At 44.9% G+C, this 17,438-nt stretch overlaps 1 pseudogene; it reads left to right on the forward strand.

Annotated features, from left to right (window-relative positions):
- The first annotated feature begins 10,918 nt into the window (after nt 1–10,918).
- On the forward strand, nt 10,919–12,398 carry Rpl4-ps3 (ribosomal protein L4, pseudogene 3; annotated as a pseudogene).
- The last annotated feature ends 5,040 nt before the right edge of the window (nt 12,399–17,438 follow it).

Here is a 17,438-nt window from a genome sequence, read left to right on the forward strand (position 1 = left end):
ATTCTAGGTACATCCAAAAACCATGGTCAGGTCTTAGATCAAAGACAAAGTAATCAAGCGAAGTAGTAAACAAGGAGATCACGCAAGATAGTAATTAATAAAGTAGTAATCAAAGAAATCGCAAAACGTAATCATTCAGCAAAGTAGTAAACAAAGCCCCATGGTCACCGTTTCTGATATTCTTATCTGAGCCTACTTCCTTGTCCGAGCCCAGTGACAAAGAAGCAGCACCCAACGCTCTTAACAGTAAGTTAAGCAGACCTTTCCATGAATAGTCTCCATATTCAACCACCTTATTTTATGATTATGCAGGTCCACTAGAAAAGCCTATCACACTTGTAAACAAAAACATCACACTCTGTATCACAACCCAACCTGATATTCCTTAGCTCATGCGTCTTCTTCCAAAACTACCCAGAAGACTGAACGTGCTACAGACTAATAATCCCTATGCAAAGATTGCCAGTCTTATAAGCTGTGTGGATTTGGTGCTATAAGCAGGGCTGCTGTTTTGTTTGCCGGCTGGCTGGTTTTCGTTCATCTTGGTTTACTGGGTTTTCATTGAGACAGAGTCTCGCTATAGTATCCCAAGCTGGCCTAGAACTTAGACTCTTCCTACTCCCTCCTCAAGCCGGAAGGTGTCCTTGATGATTTTTAATGACACTGTAAGTTTCTTTTTTCTGGATGACATTTTTATATCTTGTCATTCCTGTTAAGTTTAAAAATTGTGGGGTTGGGGATTTAGCTCAGTGGTAGAGCGCTTGCCTAGAATGCGCAAGGCCCTGGGTTCGGTCCCCAGCTCTGAAAAAAAAGAAAGAAAAAAAAATGTGAGTAGAAGAAGCATTGTTGATAGGAAAGACTCTGCCAGATCTGTCCCCACTGTCCTGAAAAGCCCACTTATTGGACAAGGCATTTATAAAAGTTTTATTTATTAACGTATTTCTTTATTTAATGTGTGGATATGATTTATGTGGGTGGTGTGTGTGTGTGTGTGTGTGTGTGTGTGTGTGTGTGTGTGTGTGTGTGTCCATGGAGACCAAGGGAAGGCATCGGATCTCTTGGACCCAGTGCTATAAGCAGTTGCAAACCGCTCACTGTGGGTGCTAGGAAGTGAGACATGACTTAAACGAAGTCTTTTCCAATGTCTGCTGCCAATTATTTGTCTGAGTTGCTTCTCTCTGACCTGAAAAGATGCAACTACTACGGCATAGATTTACATCCATGGCCTCACAACTGAGACAAATCAAGTCAGAATAGTTATAAATACCTTTCAAGAGGAAGCAACTGTCTTTGTTTTCTGACTTTTTTCTCGTCTTAAGTTGGGAAAACAGGGCAGTTCTGAGACACTGGTGTACCACCCAGCAGACACGGGAGCGTGTGACTCACATCCCAGTCATTGTTCTTGGAATGCATCTCTGATCTCTGTGACTGGGCATGCGTGAGTCAAGTGATTGGAAACGGAAACAAGTCATTGGCAAAGTGGGTGCTGGTGCTTCTGATATTTCACTAAGTATTTTTCCTACTGCATTTGGGACTGTCAGAAGATTGCTTTTGCTTTTTAAAAACAAGGGTTGAGGGCTGGTGAAGAACCTCACTCAGTTGCTGGGCTTAGTGCTAGTCTGGTCTGGCCAAAACCCTTGACCATATAACCTGGATACAGTGGTGTATGTCTGTAATCCCAGCCCTGAAAGGCTAAAGGAAGGAAGAACAGAAGTTCAAGGTCATTGTCAGCTACATAGAGAGGAGTTTGAGGATAGCCTGAGCTGCATGAGACCCTTTCTCAAAAAATTAAGCACCCCTTTGATCCCAGCATTCAGAGGCAATGGCAATGGGTTGAAGGCCAGCCTGGTCTACAGATCAAGTTCCAGGATAGCCAAGGCTACACAGAGAACCCTTGTGACAAAAAAACAAAACAAAACAAAAGACAAAGAATACATAAATATTAAATTAAGATTAAAATCAAGGGTACAGTCTAAGAACGAGGATAAGCAAAGGATAGCGTTACAGAGCCAAGAATATCATAGTAGTTGCAGAAGACAGATGTTTTGATATGTCATCTCTTCTAGGAAGAACCACCCTTAATATTTTGTAATTGCCATTAGTCATCAATTGTCCCAAAGAAGAGCCTGCATTCCTGAAGCGGTTTTTCCTTTTGTTTTGAAGAAACAATGTCCAGTTGAAGACGAGCAAATATTCAGCCGAGGAATGCCTTTGCTGACACAGCAGGGTCGGGTGGCTGTCTGATGCTGTTTGCCTGGGTAACTGTTGTCTACAAATTCCTGTCTTGCTAGACCATCTCATTCTGGGTCCTTTGACTAGACACAGGCTTTCCGTGGAGGGTCAGCAAAGACACACTGTAGTCTTTGTCCATTGACATAGGTTGCTGGCTACCCCAAAATTTACTCCAACACGGAAGGCAAAAAGAAAGCTAGGTTGGGGTTGGGGCAGTGAGACAATTAAGTTAGTAATGTGCTTGTCTTGCAAGCAGAAGTACCTGTGTTCAATCCTTAGAATTCAAGGAGAATCCAGGCATGGTGGCCAAAGTTTATAATCCCAGATCTAAGGGAGCAGAGATAGGCAGATCCCTGGGGTTCACTCCCACAAAGCCTACCTAAGTAAGCGAGCCCCAGGCCAGTGAGAGAGACCCTGTCTCAAAAACAAGGTGAGTGGCACCTGAGAAACAACAGCCAAGGTTGTCCTCTGGAAGTGCATGTGTATGGGTGTGCATGTGGGCGCACACACACACACACACACACACATACACACTCGCGCGCGCGCACATACACACACAAAATAAGGGATGGAGGAAGGAAGGGAAAGAAGGAGGAAAGTAGGAGGAAGGGAAGAAAGAAAAGCCAAGAGGCGATCCACTGCCAGCCCATTTCCTGTGCTGCTTTCGCCCTCTCAGGTTGGTCTTCCTTGGCACACTTTCAGAGTCTTAGGATCCCTTTAGGTCTGGAGAGATGGCCCGCCTGGATTGAATGGGAGGCGTCTCCCTTGGGCTCTCAAACCTGTGACCCAGAGTTGGTGCAGCTGTTTGCCAGGCTGTGAGACCTTTGGGAAGTAGGGCGAAACCGAAAGATAGGAGTCGCTGGGTGGGGTGGGGGTGGGGGAGAGGTTGTGAAGGCAAATTACCTGCTTCTGGTTACAGCTCCGAGTCCCTCTGCTTCCTAGGCTGCCTCGATGTAACAAACAGCTTCCCATACTCTGCTTCCCCCACCGTGAGGATCTGGCCTGCAGCCACTGAGGCATGAGCTGAATAAACTTCTCGTCCCCTTAGGTCACTGCGTCAGGCATTTTGTCACAGCAGTGAAAAAGTCTACTAATAGACAGCTCCCCCAGAGGCTGCCAAAGTTTGAATTTTTTAGGGAGGGCAAGTGGAAAGTCTGATGACCACGTTCTTCCGGCTCACAGTTCTGATCCCAGCACCGGAGCTGCTCCCTCTGAGCCACTATCAGGTTCCACAGAGGCTTTTCTAACAGCCCGATGCTCACAGAGGTTCAGCTCTTCAAACCTCCTAGCACTGGAAGACCAGGTCAGGACAGACACCAAAAGTCTGGAGTTCGAATTCTGCACGTATCTCTTAAGCTTAACCTTGCCTTTTTGTGTTTACAAATCACCTTTTATTTTTATAGTTTTTGAGGATTTCGTGTGCACATACTGTAGGTACATCACATCCAACTCCTTCTCACTTCTACAAGCCCTCCTGGGTCTCTCAGACTCCTCTGAAATTCATGACCTATTGTTCTTTAATTATTACTGTTACACATCTGTGTGTGTAGACACGTAAAGACAACCAGCCGAGTCCAGTTAGTACTGCTCTCCTGGGCTCTGTATTTAGGGATTGCCATGTGGAACTGAAGAACGTATCAGGAGACTTGACCCTGAGAGGATTTATCTCCTGCTATTAGCATTTGTCAATTGCTATGGCTTATCATCCAGGCATGGACCCCTGTGCGATTTCCTCTGCCTGCATCAGGATATCAACTAGCGGTGCCATTGTATAGGTGTTGTTTAGACGGCCATATTGTGGTGATTTCATGAATGCAGCTCCCTGTCATATAGAGGAGGCACTATCTCACAGCAGACATTCTGTCCTCTGGCTCTTCCAACCGTTACACACACACACACCACACACACACACACATACACACACACACACACACACACACACACCACACAGACACACACACACACCACACACACACACCCCACACACACCACACACACACATACACACCACATGCATACACACACAGACACACAGACACACACCACACATATACACACACAGGCACACACACACCACACACACACACATATACACCACACACACACACATACACCACACACACCACACGCATACACACACACACCACATACACACACAGACACACACACACACCATACACACACACACCACACATATACACACACACCACACACACACCACACACACATACACACCACACACACACACACACACACACCACACACACACACACTACACACACATACACACACACACACACACAGAGGAGGCTTTGCTGGTGAGGGGTGAGAACCGCAGTTTCCTTATGGATAAGGGTTTAGAACAGTTACAAATTATGCAGATGTGAGAAAGTAGCAGTGTAGGTTCTCCTCTGGGCTCCAAGACCTCACCAGCCATGGTTAGATTGCTAGGTTTTCAGTGCACCAGGCATGGATTCCCTCCTATTCTGTTAGTTCCTTCCAAGACCTAAGTGCCACCATTGTACCCTTCAGGATATGCTGGCCTCCTGGTCATTGTCATGGTCTGTATGCTTTATAGCCGGATAATTTAAATTGTTTTTTCCTTTGGCATCTTGGGTAATACCCTTGAGTGCCAAGAGAGGTATTCCTCAGGGAGGGGTTCACCTCACATTTTGTCACTGAGAGAGGAAGAACTAGCAATGCCCCATGTTATTTTTAAAACTTCTTTGAAGAGAGGTGAGCTGTACGATGTCTCCCCACACCCCCACCAGCTCCATTGCCTTCCCTCCTGAGGAGGTCTGCCGACCTCCCAGGAACACTCAAGCCTACAGGACCCCAATAATACCCAGGTTAGACCTGGACCTGCTTTCCCCCTACCTGCCTGGTCTATCTGGGGCACAGCTACCAGAAGTGAGCTCCGCATTGTCCCCCAATAACATAACCTTTCTTCCTGAAGAGTCCTGCCAAGTTTGAGGAACATCCAGGCCTGTGGGGCCCCAGGAATACCCAGACAGGATCCTAGCCCAACTGTCTCCTGAGAGGTTTCATTCAGTAGCTGATAGAAACAGATTCAGAGACCCACAGATAAACATCAGGCAGAATTCGGGGAGTCTTGAAGAAGAACCTGGAGAAGGATTGAGGGAGTTGGAGGGGTCATGGACACCACAGGAAGACCTACAGAGCCAACTAGCCTAGGCCCATGGGAGCTCTCAGAGACTGAACCACCAACCAAAGAGTATGCATGGGCTGGACCTAAGCCCCTGACACATACGTAGCAGATGTGCAGCTTGGTCTTCATGTGGGTCCCTAAAAACTGGAGTGAGGATGTCTCTGACTCAGACTCTGTTGCCTGCCTTTAGATCCCATTCCTCTAACTGGGCTGCCTTGTCCGGCCTCAATGGGAGAGGATGCACTTAGTCTTGATGAGGCTTAATGTGCCAGGGTCTGTTGGTAGCAAGGATCAGAGGGGGAGAAGGGGAGAGGGGAATGGGAGAATGGAAGTGGGGGTGGGACTGGGAGGAGAGAAAGGAGAGAGCTGTGATTAGGAAATGAAAAAGAATTTTTAAACTATTTTTTAAAATTCTTGGGGCCGGAGAGATGTCTCAGCAGTTGAGCGCTCTTGCATAAGATCCAAGTTCAATTCCCCAGCACCCACGTAAGCAACTCCCAGCAGTCTGTAACTTCAGTCCTACCAGGGTTCTGACGAACCACAGGTCCCAGGCATGGCATAGATACACTCATGAAAGCAAAACACATATACACATGAAATAATAAAATCAGTAAATCTATTAAAAAACTTTTACAACATTCTTTATGTGAATGGGTATGAGACTGTGTGTATGTGCCTGTGAGGACAGTACTCACAGGAGCCAGCAGATCGCGCTGGCTCTCCTGGAGCTGGAGTTGAGAAACCACTGAAGCTGAGTGCGGCGCACTGAACTGAGGTCTCCTGCAAGCACAGCATGGCTCTAAATGAATGAGCCGATTCTATAGATGCAGTTGCCAGGTGTTCTTAGGAAGCTCAACCTGAAAGAGATGAGAAGGCCACTAGGAGCGTGGGGACCAGTGGTCCAGGCAGGTGTCAGCAGCCTGGAGGAAAACGACCAAGATGGCATGCAGGTATTTTAACCCTAACAGACTTGAGAGACTGTCAGTTACTGACTTTCAAACGTATAGTACATTTTAAGGAGGCTATGAAGATGGATACAAAACCTTCGTGGTTTTGTTTGGTTTTCTTTCTTATTAAAATGAGGGGGGGAAGATGTTTTGTATTTAACAGTTACTCCTTGACTCAGGCAATCAGTTCAACCTCAACGACCTAAAAGCATGCTTTTATCTGTCTGTGTACAGTAATATTTACTCAGGAATTAAAAACCTTCCATGGAAAATGGTCCAACCCAATCACACTGGCTAGTATTTTTCCATTTTTGACCTGTTGCTCCTACTTTAGACTTCTGACTAAGAATTCTGATCAATTGATAAATATCTCACTGGAAAGCTAGGCCCAACCCCTTGGCAATCTGTCAAGACAGCCCTACAGCAGGAAGGACGGGTTTGACTCCTGTCTGACCTTTAGTTTAAATTGAAACTATTTCCAATCTTGAACCCCTTATGTTCCCATAGCTACGCTAAGATGCACTGAAAGAAATTAAAAAAAAAAAAAACTGAAAGAAGAGCTTGGAAAGACATATAAGTAGTTGGGAGTGGAAACTCACAACCATCACTCAGTACAGTTCAGGGGCTCCAACACCCTCTCTGGCCGTTACATGCACCAGGCACGCCCGTGATCTACCATCAGATGCAAGCAGAAATGTAGTTTCTAGAAAGACTAAAAGGAGTCTGCGATGACGAAAGAAGATTCCTCCCGGGCACAGCATCGGGTCATTGAGAATCTTTGCTGAAATGCTGTAGAATACATAAGTGTGCGATGGCCCCAATTCACCTGGCCAATGCCCCAGGGAGATCCAGAGCTGAGTCACAAGGTATCACTTGTTACTCATTGCTTGCCCAGACTTGGTCCTCGGTATCCTTCCGGGCTTGGTATAAAACAGTAAGCAGACAAAACAGACTGCCTTTAAGCTGCTCCGTCTACACATGTGACCTATGATCGATCTGTGGTTGCCAATATCAGAGCACACGGCGACGATGACGTCTCATGCCTGTGGTTCTTGTGTACCCTCACCGTAGCTACCGTGAAGTGATTTTGCAGGTGTAACTAAGGGCTCCCACTGAATGGACCAAAGAGGAAAGTATTCTAAGTGAGCATCTGAGAACTTCCCTAGGAATCCAGGAGATCCCTGAGAGGTAGTGTGAGCACCCCTGCTGGCCTTCCAGAAGCAAATAGCCATGTTCTGAGTGGCTGCAGAGCAGAACTCAAGGCAAGGGTGAAAGTGGCCAAGGATGCCAAGTGTCAGTCCTGCTGGGCAGACAGCTGCTTAGATGCAGGTCTAATTAGAAGCTAATACCTATAGTAATAACCGCAAGGTGTCCTTTCCTTTAAAAATATTTATTAATTCTTATTTGTATGTGTATGTGTGAGCACACCTGCAAGAGTCTATGTGCACCACATGCAGGAAGGGGTCTTTGGAAGCCAGAAAAGGGCACCAGGTTTTTGTAGGATACCGTGTGAGTGCTTGAAACTGAACCCAGGTCCTTTGCAAGAATAGCAAGTCCTCTACACCACTGCGCCATCTTCCAAGCCCTAGTCCTTTCCCTTTTATAAGATGAGATCTTATGATGAAAGCAGAGAAGCTTTTATGGTGTGGAGCATTTGCACTTGCTCCACTCAAGCTGAGTGTTCCCTCAAGTGTTCCTGTCTACCATTTCAACCTTACGTGTTCGTTGAGCTAAGCCTGTCAAAATTGGATTGGATCTTTAACTAAGGCCTTAAACTGACCATGTTCAGAAACATGCCTGAACCTAAAATAGGTTTCTACAGGCATATTTATGGGCTAGGAGAATAAAATTCCCATGATTCTTTTGTTCAAGGAAGGCATTGCTTTGGAAATATTGCTCATGTTATCTTTACCTGCTACAGATTATAAATCTTTCCTTAGTGGATTTTTTTTCATTCTTATATTGGCCTTGCATTCATCATGATATTGTGATTGGTTATACTACAACTACAAAGAAATGAGGTCTACCAATAAACTCCCCAGTTCCTTCATTAGAGCCCCAAATAAGAACATAGCTCAGCCACTACTTTGATTTCAGCTTGGCAAGGTCCTGAGCCCTTCTAAAAACACAACAATATGAAGGTGGCACATTGCTTTGTTGTTGTTTTTAGGAACTGAATCTTGGCTTTGGTGTTTTAGCAAAGGGTATAGGCAAAAAAAAGGGGGGGGGAGATTACAAGGCTTCAGTAAACATAGGACAGGAAGCTTAAGTATCTCTGAGCACTGAGACCCTGAGGACTGTTTGAGCTGAACCTGCTCTCATGACTGCCATGCCTTGGGGGAGCGTAGAGGGGTGGGTGAGAGTGAGCTTCGCATCGGTATTTTCCTCTCTCTGCTTCTTAGTTGGTACCCGGGATCCAGCTGCTCTGGTCCTATGCTCTCCGAGATGAACTTCGTGTCTCTGAACTGTGGCTAAAATAAACCTCTCTTCCCTGGTATTGCTTATTGTAAAGTATGGTGTCACAAGAAGACAGGTAGCTAATAGGCTAGCCAGATCATTTAATATTGCATCGTGCCTGTGTCAGTAGATTACTTTAGTTCCTCTTCTGTAAACTGGCACTGGCTCATAAGATGGATAAGAGAATTACATTATTTGAAATCCCTTAGCATAGAAAGTTGGCACATAATTGACAGCAAAATATATGTTGATATGAGTTTCCCTTCGTCCTAACATTTTCAGTGGTGGCAAATTTCAGTGCATGTTTAGAATAACCTACTGTAGTTATATAATACTTTTTCATTCTATTTTCCATTATTTTATTTTAAAAACTTCCTTTCTCTAATACTTGAAAAAATGAATCACTTAAATTTATGGGAGGCTATTGTTTTGAACAGAGGTAATGCCTTAGGCTCAACAGAAAAAAAACAAAACACAATGGAGTGCCTCAAGCTAAGTACCACATCATCAAATTGAACTTTGAAACTGACCAGTTTTCAAAACAGTACAAATGTCAGAGCAGCCCACCATAAGGGGTCAGGCTTACCTGAGCCAATGTGATAAAGAATGCCCCTCTGTGATAACCCCATAGGGAGAGTTAAGTTTGCAAACATCCATTTCCCACTTTGGTCTCTATTTCTGTTTTCATTGGTCCTTTCCGGCTTTTAAAGCCAACCTCCATGTAGACAACCCTCCCAGGGTGACCATCACAGATGAAACACTTCATTATTCATAAATGACCCATCAAATCACATTGATCTTTAGACTTTCTTGAAATGAAATTTTGTTTTCAGACTATATTATTGGCCCCATTTCAGAGATAGAAACTAGAATTCAGGTCTTAGAAGTGGTGGCCCAGTGGGGGATTCCAAACCTGGTATTACCCAAACCACATGAAATGCAGAGAAAGGGGAGGAGAGCTGAAGACATTTCATTTGTGAGTCAAAATGAACCCTGTGTTTTATTTCTTAGTAATGGTTTTTCTGTTAGTTTCACATGCTGAAAATAGCTTGTCTGACAAACAGTAGAGACTAAGAAGATACATGCATGCATGGATGGATGGATGGATGGATGGATGGATGGATGGGTGGGTAGATGGGTGGGTGGATGGATGGGTGGATGGATGGATGGATGGGTGGATGGATGAATGGGTGGATGGGTGGATGGATGAATGGGTGGATGGGTGGATGGATGAATGGGTGGATGGGTGGATGGGTGGATGGATGAATGGGTGGATGGATGGATGGAGGGATGGATGGGTGGATGGGTGGGTAGATGGGTGGATGGATGGATGGGTGGGTGAGTGGGTGGATGGATGGGTGAATGGGTGGGTAGATGGGTAGATGGATGGGCGAATGGTTGGAGGGTGGGTAGGTGGATGGATGGGTGGGTGGGTAGCAGATGAATGGGTGGAAGGATGGATGTGTGAATGGGTAGATAGATGGAAGGTTGGATGGACAGACAATGTGATGGTTAGTTGTAATCATCAACTTGGCAAGATCTGGAAGTCTCAATGTCTGGATTGATCTGGCATGTGGGCACGACTGTGGAGGATTTTCTTGATTAGAATTGTTAAGGTGGGAAGAACTAACCTAAATGTGAGTAGCACTGTTTCATGAGCTGGGTCCTGGGTTGAATGAAGAGGAGAGAGAGCAGTGAGTACACATTCATGGTTCTCTGTGTCTGACTGTGGACGAAGTGTGACCAGCTACCTCCTTAAGTTCCCGTCACAGTGACTTCCCTGACATGATGGAGTGTAACCTTCAACTGTGAACTGAGATAAACCTCTCCCCTTACATTGCTTTTTGTCAGAGTAGTTTTATCATAGTGATTTAAAAAGCTAAGATAGATACATTGATAGATGATAGATAGACAGACAGACAGATGGGTAGATAGATAGATAGATAGATAGATAGATAGATAGATAGACAGACAGATAGATAGATAGATGGCATCAAGAAATTTCTTAGAATTAACTTACTGCAAGTCATGCCTCTCTCCAAGGAAGCTTCATGGTAGAGCTGAATTAGGAGCAGCCAGGTAAAGAGGAGCGTGGCTTTCTCCTCTCCCCATCATGGCTTGTGCCTGTTCCCTCATATCAGTGTACTCCGAAAAGGGGAAGTTATCTGGCAAGAATGTCACTTTGCCAGCTGTGTTCAAAGCTCCCATTCAACCGGATATTGTGAACTTTGTTCACACCAACTTGAGGAAAAACAATAGACTGCCCTAGGCCATCAGTGAATTAGCAGGTCATCAGACCAGTGCTGGGTCTTGGGGTACTGGTAGAGCTGTGGCTTGAATTCCAAGGGTTCAAGGTGGTGGGAGCCACCATTCTGGTCACGGTGCCTTTGGAAGTATGTGTCGTGGGGGCGTGTGTTTGCACCAACCAAAACCTGGCATCGTTGGCACATCAGAGTGAACACAACCCAAAATGATATGTCATCTGTCCTGCCCTGGCTGCCTCAGCCTCACCAGCTTTGGTGATGGCTAAAGGTCATCGTGTTGAGGAAGTTTCTGAACTACCTTTGGTGGTTGAAGATAAAGTTGAAAGTTACAAGAAGACCAAGGAGGCTGTTCAGCTGCTTAAGAAACTTAAAGTTTGGAATGACATCAAAAAGGTCTATGCCTCCCAGAGAATGAGAGCTGGCAAGGCCAAAATGAGAAACTGACAGCGGATCCAGCGCAGGGGACCCTGCATCATCGATAATGAAGATAGTGGTATTGCTCTGCCTAATGTAAGCAAGCTCGTTCCTGCATTCGGACTGGAAGTGCTTTCCGGAAGTCGGATGGGTTGTATGGCACTTGGCATAAGGCTGCCTCCCTCGAGAGTAACCATAACCTCCCCACGCACAAGATGATGAACACAGACCTTTGCAGAATCTTGAAAAGCCCAGAGATCCAAAGAGCCCTCCGGAGCACCACACAAGAAGATTCAGCGCAGACTCTTGAAGAAGAATCCGCTGACGAACCTGAGGATCACGGTGAAGCTGAGCCCTGACGCAAAGACTATGCTCAGGAAAACCATTCTCCGTCAGGTCAGAAATCACAAACTTCCGGTGAAAAAGCCGGAAGCCGCGGCTGCTGCACTGGCAGCCAAATCTGAGAAGATCGTTCCAGAGAAGGGGGCTGCAGACGAGAAGCCTGCAGTAGACAAGAAAGGAAAGAAGCCTGTGGATGTCAAGAAGCTGAAGAAGCCTGCAGGGAAAAGGTGGTTACCAAGAAACCAGCAGAGAAGAACCCTACCACAGAAGAAAGAAAGCCTGCTGCAGAAACTATTAAAATTTGTTAAATTCCAGAGAGCAAATAGATTCAGCCTATTTGAATAAATCTAAAATGCAGTGAGAAAGGAAAAAAAAAGGAGGAGATTTATATCCTGGCTTATGCAGAAGGGAGAGAGGGGCTGATGGCCCCTACATAGACATTAGCAATAACCCTCTACCAGTGTCTTGTTGAGTTTTTAGAAGGTTATGAAGAGAAGCCATGAATAATCTTTAGATGTTAGCACGGTACATTTAAGAATCTGTATGGAGTCACAGGGCACCGAGTTTGTAACAGTGGCCACCCCCTTTGAAAGCTGTCTTTCGCAAGGTTATGTCTTTCTTTTTGCCCAGAAATCTAAATTCAAAAGAAAACCCATGTCTAAATGAGTAAGGTGGCAAAATGCAACTCTAAATATTCTTTCCTTAGCTTTTCGGGGCCCAGAATGTCTGCCGACCTTCAGGTACCACGAGGAAATGCAAATGCCCTTCTCAGTGTTCAGTTCTGTACACCAAGGAACGCAAAGCATTAGTGGAATTAGTTCCAGCAGGCCCGGGTTCATTATTGTGTTCTAGATGGAAAAGAAAAAAGGCACATTACAGAACTCAGCACTTACCTTCTCACGCATGCTCTCTGCTCCTTATTGTAAAGGCAAAGGCTTTGGCACCCTCACATTTCTCAAGATAGAGCTTAGGGGTTGACAGTCTGCCCCGTTCTTCCAGGGTTCTGCCCCTTGAGGAAAACTGATTCCTACCCACCAACCGTCATCTCCCAAGTATTGGGTTTTTAGAGGTAGGTGGGTAGACCTGGGCATGGTGATAGGTTTAGTCCGTGTGTGTGTGTGTGTGTGTGTGTGTGTGTGTGTGTGTGTCTGTATGTCTGTGTGTCTGTGTGTGTGTCTGTGTCCGTGTGTGTGTGTGTGTGTGTCCGTGTGTGTGTGTCTGTGTGTCCGTGTGTGTGTGTGTGTGTGTGTGTGTGTATGTGTGTATGTGTGTGTGAGTTCATCAATTGGATAAAACAAAATGCTGTTTTAGGTCAACTATTTCAACTTCTCTATTCTGTTCTGTGTTTGATGTCATAAGAAGGGATCAACTGGAATGGAAAGAGGAAATGGACAAAGCAGGTTACAGTTTGCATTATACTGGACATTCAAATGAAATACAAGAATATTTGAATAGAGTGAACATCAGCGATGTTACCTGACAGTTGATATTAAATTATTTTCTCTTTTCCTCTCTTCTCTTTTTTTTTCTTTTTTTCCTCCATCTTTATTAACTTGGGTATTTCTTATTTACATTTCAATCGTTATTCCTTTTCCCGGTTTCTGGGCCAACATCCCCCTAACCCTCACCCTCCCCTTCTATATGGGTGTTCCCCTCCCCATCTTCCCCCCATTACCGCCCTCCCCCCAACCAATCATGTTCACTTGGCAAGACCAAGGGCTTCCCCTTCCACTGGTGCTCTTACTAGGATATTCATTGCTACCTATGGGGTCAGAGTCCAGGGTCAGTCCATGTATAGTCTTTGGGTAGTGGCTTAGTCTCTGGAAGCTCTGGTTGGTTGGCATTGCTGTTCATATGGGGTCTCAAGCCCCTCCTCTCCTCTCTCTTATTTGTTTCTTTTTTAAAAGTCTCTCCATGTAGCCCAAGATGGCCTTGGCCTTGTAAGGCCCCTGCCCTAGTGTCTTTTTATTAGAGGTATGCCTAGCTATTCCTAGCTAGCTTCATATTAAATTTCTTTTGTATAAAGAAACAATATTGGAAAACATTTTTTGGATATATACAAAAGTGGAACAATATTGATAAAATGGCAGAAATAAAATTGGAAAATGGAATAATTCTGTATGTGAAAAGACTTAAATATTTAAATCATTTCATTTTTAAAGCAGACTGGGTTGGACCACTGTGATATGCCCACATCAGGAAATAATTTTCCATCCCATGGTCTCAAATTTATGACAGGAGATGAGAGCCAAGGACAGGAGGGGAAAATAAGAGGTGAGGAATGTAAGGCAAGATGGTGCAGAAATACAGCACCGTTCTCGTGTACACACTGTGTTCAAGCATCACGCCAGGACCCGGGCAACTCATCCTCACAGCTGATAACTCTACACAAACCACTCTGCAAATCGAGTTCTTGGTCCTTTCCTTTGGATTTGCATCAGGGCATGGTTACTCTTCATTGTCAGCTGGCCTGGATCTAGACACCTGGGAGAAATACCTTTGGATGTGGTATCCTTTCAGAAAGGATTGAGTGAGTGAGTTGAGGTGTGTCCTTCAACATGAGTAGCATCATCCCATAACTGGGGAGCCCAGACTGAATAAAAGGGGGAAAGGGGACAGACACATAAGCATTGGCATTCCCGTGTGTGTTCTAGTCTGCTGGTAGGAGAAATCCTAGACACACACTCTGCCATGCCCTCCCCCACATGATGGGTTGTATCCTTTCAAATCATGAGTCAAAATAAATTAATCCTTCCTCAAGTCGCTGGGCATTTTGTCACAGCAATGGGAAATATAACAAACAAAATAATTAACAATGGCTCTGAGAGCAATGTTTAGGGTAAAGCATCAGCAGTCATGAGCTATTTCTACATGGTGTTTTAGGCTGTATCAGTGGCTCTCAATCTTCTCAGGACCCCAATCTTAGGACCTCAATCTGTTGTGACCCCTTTACATAGTTCCTCATGTTGAGGTGACCCTCCCATGAGAAAATTATTTTGTTGCTACTTTACAATTATAATTTTGCTACTGTTATCAACTATGTAAATATCTGATCTGCAGATGGTCTTAGGTGACCCCTGTAAACGAATTGTTTGACTCTAAAAGGCTCATGGCCCATAGGTTGAGAATTGCTTTGGTTGATGCTTTGATGAAATAGGACATGGGTATGGAGTGGACTCACTGAGGAGACCTCAGGATAGCAGGAGACTGGTGCTTTCTAGAATATTAGGTCTTATCGGCTTCTTGTCATCACCCTTGCTACCATCGTTCAACTTTCCAAATCTGTTAATCTCGCCGTCTCTCATATGGCTTCCTCCTCCTCTGTCTTCTACCTCTGCTCTAGCTGGGCTGTTCTGCTCTAGCTGGGCTTCACTTACTAAAGATAAGCACCGTCTACACAGCTTAAGTAAGTCCTAGTCACAAGACTTGGATATATATGTCTGGTATATTTAAGTCATGGGGACAGCAGGTGTGGGCTTTCACATTCCTAGTCTATAAGTTGTCACCCAGCTTCACTTTTTAAAAGCAATGTATGGAACCTATCTACACAATGTATGGGACCTATCTATACAGTGTATGGGACCTATCTATACAGTGTATGGGACCTATCTATACAGTGTATGGGACCTATCTATACAATATATGGATCCTATCTACACAATGTATGGGACCTATCTACACAATGTATGGGACCTATCTACACAATGTATGGGACCTGTCTCAACAATGTATGGAACCTATTTATACAATGTATGGCCTGTCCTGGTCTCCCTTTCTCATCACAAGACCCCACCAGGTACAAGGTAATGCTAAAATGTCTCCAGGGACAATCTGGTTATTGCTCTATTATCTTAAATGGGAAAAAATCCCATAAGCCAGAAGAGGACAATGCCATTCTCATGATTAATACTCTAGATCCCACAATGAACCCAATAACACACCTGCTCTTTCCTGTCACCAGGCAGCCTGTGTGTCCTGAAACATGCCATGTACCATTTTCAACTCTTCTTGCCAAGTAAATCTATAATTACAAATTCCCTCAAGTCCAGGACGAGAAACATATGATCATCCCCCTACTTCCTGCATACAGAAGTCTTAAACTGCTTAGAATTTCCAGAGAGAGAGAGAGGGGTGACTTTTGATATTAATTGCAAGCCCCTTCAGCCGACACCTAAGTTTATGCTAGTGGGTAGGCTGCTCGGGCTGGCCCACCCTCGCCCTTACTCCCGAGGAAGTAGAGTTGCTGGGGCCTGAGTTCTAGAAGTCCTGATGAGATTCAGTTTCCAAGTGGTTGATCAGATCAGGGGATGGGGCACTCCAAAACAACCCAAGGAGAATCTGTAGCCCTCCCCACCACGCCTTACCCTGTGTTTCCACATTCTTCAATTTATTCGCTAACAAACTGGGACATATCACTAAAGAATGCCCCTGAGTTCTGAGAGGGATTCTTATATTTTCAGATGTGAGCCTAGACTTTAACGGCTGAGCCATCTCTCCAACCCTCTGGTAGGGAGTCTAACAGATTATTGATGCTGGGAAGGAAGTGGGTATCATGCATTGAATGGAAGGAAAATACCCTATCTACCTAGTCGAAGCTCATGTCTCTTCACTGTAAAACCTGCTTCCCCTCTGACTCAAACAAGCCATTTCTGACCACAGACTCAGTTGGGTCTTACTGTTCCACAACTCCCACCAAGGATTGGAGGGCGAGGTGTTAGATATGAGGTAGCCACGGAACACTCATTATATCAGTTTCTTGGTAGCTGTGTCTCCAGGGGTTTGAAATGACCCTTAGTGGTTTACTCCATCTTCTAAGCTGCATTTGGATTCTTCTCCACAAAGTAGAAACTAAGCACCAGGGAACCTCACCAAATTACCACCGATATCTATTAAGACAAAGGGGTCGACAACCTCAGGAAACCTCAATTTTTTGGGGAGTTTGCTTCTCTTTTTAAAGAGGATCATGGGAAGAATGAGCCAAGAGATCTGAATCACCATGATTTGGAAGGGTTAAAATGGTCACCTTACCTCCATGAATATGCCATCCATCTCATGAATATTCATGCAACTTGTCTTAAGCTACAGGGCAAGCTTGGCCTAGTGATGAATGCCTGTAACTCCAGCACTTGGGCAGTACTGGCTGGTTGGTAGGTGATCTCATTCTTTAGATTCAGCTTATTACAATGGAAGAATTTGGGTTACCTTAAAAGATATGGGCTAGGGTTGGGGATTTAGCTCAGTGGTAGAGCGCTTGCCTAGCAAGGGCAAGGCCGTGGGTTCGGTCCCCAGCTCCGAAAAAAAAAAAAAAAGATATGGGCTTTGTTTTCACTTACTCTGTTCACATCAGGGGCCAATTTTTCTACTGGGTTGATAGATTTTATCTTGTGTATGTGTAGGCCAGCCAATGCTCTTAACCACTGAGCCGTCTCTCTGCCACCCCTCTCCCCGGGTTAAAAAAAGGCTGGACAAAAACGTTCATGCTACTCTCAACCTTGGGAATGGGAGTTCCTTGATCCACTTTTGACCTTGGGCTTATAGAAGTTATGGTTATTATGTAAACATTGGAGGGCATGAGTCCCCACCCCTTCCTATATGAATCTTCTGGGTTTAAAT

This window comes from Rattus norvegicus, chromosome 16, assembly GCF_036323735.1.
Source record: "Rattus norvegicus strain BN/NHsdMcwi chromosome 16, GRCr8, whole genome shotgun sequence".
Lineage (NCBI taxonomy): Eukaryota > Metazoa > Chordata > Mammalia > Rodentia > Muridae > Rattus > Rattus norvegicus.